This window comes from Solanum stenotomum, chromosome 11 (assembly GCF_019186545.1).
Source record: "Solanum stenotomum isolate F172 chromosome 11, ASM1918654v1, whole genome shotgun sequence".
NCBI lineage: Eukaryota > Viridiplantae > Streptophyta > Magnoliopsida > Solanales > Solanaceae > Solanum > Solanum stenotomum.
Genome location: NC_064292.1, coordinates 20,737,570 through 20,741,849, shown reverse-complemented (window position 1 = coordinate 20,741,849; position 4,280 = coordinate 20,737,570).

Below are 4,280 nucleotides of genomic sequence, written 5' to 3'. Positions count from 1 at the left end.
TATTCTAATGCTTTATGTTATGATATGCTAAGGGCTTGTATGAGACCCCTTCGGGATCAAGTATGCCATTTTACATTTAGGGGGTACCCTTTGGTCGTGACAAACTTGGTATTAGAGCACAAGGTTAAGAGTGATTCTAGGATGATGTCCCATAAACCACGTCTAGTAGTCTTTCTCCTAAGTGTGAAGCACGCCACACTTATGAATGAGATGCTACAAGATGTTTAGGAAATTTCACTTCTTTCATTACTCTTAAGTCGTGCCTTAGAGTTCAACTCTATACAGTCCCTCCCCTAATCCTTCTCTTATGTCTTCAGGATATGAATACATGAAGGGCCAATGATAGATGGATGAAAGAGGAGAATGTAAATCGATAAGCTCCTCCCCAAACTCCTCAAGCTCCGATTGATCCTTCGGCTATGTCAAATGAGAAGGTCAGGTCTGCTTTTCAAATGTCGGCCCAAGTTTTAGCGGCTCAAACCAATAGGGATGTCGTAGCTCCGGTGAATCCTAATATGAATTCGGCTGCTTCAAGGGTTAGGGATTTTGCTAGAATGAATGCTCCTGAATTTCATGGCTCCAAAGTGGGAGAGGATCCTCAAGAATTTGTGGAAGAGTTTTATAAAATTCTTGATAGCATGGGGGTGACTGCGGTAGAGAAAGCAGAGTTAGCCGCTTACCAATTAAAGAGTGTGGCCCAAGTTTGGTATACTCAATGGAAGAGAAATAGACCGGTAGGAGCGGGTCCCATAGAGTGGGAAGTGTTTAAATCAACATTCCTTGATAAATTCTTTCCCCGAGAGTTGAGGGAAGCTAAGGTGGAATAATTCCTTAAACTTAGGCAAGGTAGCATGAGCGTTAAGGAGTATGCCTTAAAATTCACCCAACTATCCAAGTATGCTCCATCTATGATGGCGGATTCGAAGGATGAGCTGAGTAGGTGTTTGACGGGTGTGTCCGACTTGGTTCAAGAAGAATGCCATTCGGCAATTCTCCATCATGACATGGATATATCAACGATCATGGTATATTCTCAACAAATTGAGGAGTCAAAACTCAAGAAAAGGAATAGAGAGGTAAAAATGGCTAGAACCGGTGATGGGAACTTCTCCAATGCTAGGTCCGATGGACAAGGGTGACAAAGGTTCAAGAAAAGGTTCTCCAACCAAGGCTCCTATAGTGCTTCCCCAAAGGTCAACATGGATAGGGTTTCCAACCCTAAACCTCAAGGAGGTAATAATGGTGGTTATTATGTTGCTAGACCTAATTGTGCAAAATGTGGTAGAAAGCATGATGGCAAGTGTCTTGTTGGTACCAATGGGTGTTTTAGTTGTGGGAAGGTTGGCCACAAGATGAGAGATTGTCCAATGCTCAAAGCTAAGGGAAGAGAAGATAAACAAGCTCTTTCAAGCGGTTTGAACTTCAATGCTCAAAAGCAAAACTACTTTTATGCTCTTCAATCCTGAGGTGACCAAGAGATCTCCCCGAATGTGGTGACCGGTATGTTAAAATTCATTTCTATGGATGTATATGCCTTTTTAGATCCCAGTGCCACTTTGTCCTTTGTGACACCTTTTGTGGCCATGAAGTTTGAAATACTCCCCAAAGTGTTAGTAGAACCTTTTTTGGTTTTTACCCCGGTTGGTGGCCCGATAGTGGCAAAAAGAGTCTATAGAAGTTGTCCCATTTCCTTGTCCCATAGAGTTACTTTGGTTGATTTGGTAGAGTTAGACATGTTAGACTTTGATGTGATTTTGGGTACGGATTGGTTGCATGCATGTCATGCCTCTATAGATTGTAGGACTCGGGTGGTTAAATTTCAATTTCCAAATGAGCCTATTTTAGAGTGGAAGGGGGAAAATTCTATCCCTAGAGGTCAATTTGTTCTTGTCTTAAAGTGAAACGACCCCAAAAATGCCCAAAAATGTGCTTCGAAAACACCTAAAATTGTAATTTCCATATATCTTAAAATCTGTGCATGATTTCGGAAATTCAACTTCATATTCTTATTCATGGGGTCAAATTGAGTGGGGAATGAGTCTAACCTGAATTTTAGATCAATCGTATCATAATTTGAAAATCACAAAAAATGCGATTTGGAGGTACAACTTTAAAGGGGCATATCTCTTAGCACACAAGGAACTGAAAGGGCCACAACCTATTAAATTAAAGCTCTTTGAGTTATCTTTCCAACGCACTTGGTTTCACCTCATTCCGAGTTAGGATGAGGGAGTTATGACCATTTTCGTAAAACTTGTCTGTGCAGATTTGCAATTTCCAGTGAGCTATTTTTTTTTTGGAGGCTAAGTGTTGGGGACGTTTTTTATAAAAAGGGGATATGTCCCATACTTAGTCATTTTTAACTTCAAAAACACTCTCTAAGCCCTCTCCAAAATTCCACCAAGATCCTCAACCAAATTCAAACATCTCAAGTTCTAATTCCGGATTCAAAACTCAATCTCAAGCTTCAATTCTCCATTCCAATCTTCATTAAGGATTCTCCAAAGTTGAGGTATGTGGGTTTGATTGTGGAAAGGAAGCTTTCCACAAGTCCAACCATTTATCCTCTATTTCTACTTCAAGTTTATGGGTCCTTATTGTTATTTATGAACTCTTGAAGTATGGAATTACTACTACACACCCTATTATGGTCTATTTTGCATATTATCATGAAATGTAATTATTATGTGATGTTTATGATTTTCATGCTTCCACGATCAAATTATGAATGTTGATATATATATATATATGTATGTTGTTGGTGGGCTGATTTATATGGATTTTGGAATTGGTTGGACTTAGTACTCTTGAAATACATGATTTTATTTACATGAACAGTAGCCCACCATGTGTTTGATAAAATGCCAATTTATAGAATTTTTAGGAAATGGAAGGTCCAATGTACGTCCTATGAGTCGGATGGTTATATAATTACTGAAATGATGATGAAATGGACACATGTATATGATTTTCTCTATATAAGTTTTGTTAGTCGACCAAGCCTAGCTCGGGGGTTTGTAGGCTCGGGTAATCATATCGAGGGGTTGGTACCTTGGTTGCCTAGTACGAGGGGTAGTAGGCCCGTATAACCATATCGAGGGGTTTGTACCTTGGTCCCTAGCTCGGGGGGTGGTAGGCTCGGGTAACCACATTGAGGGGTTTGTACCACTTTCTCCTCTCCAAGGGGGTGGTAAGCCTTGGAAATACTATATTAATGGTCACTCGCCACACATGTACTACGCCCCACTAAATATGATTTTTATGTAAGCATCATTATACATATCATCTCATTAATATGCTATCTATCGGGTATGATTATGCATTTTGCCTATGATGTCCATCTATTGTTGCATTGCATTGCATCCCATATACTTAGTACATTCAAACCTACTAATGCATACTCTATGCCTACATGATGTCACCATGTAGGAACCGGAGCATCGCTTGACCATCCTCCTCCGCGTGGCTAATACGATTTTCTATCGAGGTTATTGGTGAGTCCTCCATTCCGGGGACGTTGCTTATGATCTCTTGCTGTGTATAAGACTTTTCCTTTTTAATTATGTGTTGACTATGAGGGTGAGCCCAGTAGTTTGTCTTGGCCCCCGCTAAGTAACCATGTTTAGAGGTGGTGTTAGACAAATTGTGTATTATGCTTGAGCTTGACTCATCTATGGTATTTATGTATCATTCTCTTTTTCTCTTGCTCCCTTAGTCCCGACTTCCCCTTGATTATGCTTATCGCTTATGGTCATTTTAATTGCTTCCGCGACCAAGGATGTGTAATGATATGCTATGAGGCTTGTTTGAGGTTCTTTCGGGTTTCCCATTCGCCGGTCACGTCTAGGCCCTAGGCTTGGGTCGTGACAAACTTGGTATCAGAGCACTAGGTTGATAGATCCTCGGAGTCCAACACACCGCGTTGATTAAAGTCTGATTCGTGGTTGTGTTGTGCACCACAACTATGAGTAGGAGGCTATGAGACGTTTTAGGAAATGTGTCCCTTCTCCATGTTCTAAGTCATGCTGTAGAGTTGAATTAAGTTCTTCCCTAACGGTTGTTCTTTGCTATGCTAGATCATGCCTAATACAAGAGGAAGACGGGCCCGCGCACCCGAGGAACAACCGACCAATGGGGATCTTCGGGATGCCCTTACTTTATTTGCACAAGCTATGGCTAATCAAGCCAACCACGGGGCCCAAGCCCCTCAGGCTCCTACCCCGGTATCTCGGGTGAGAGACTTCGTGCGGATGAATCCCCCGAAATTCTATGGGTCTAAG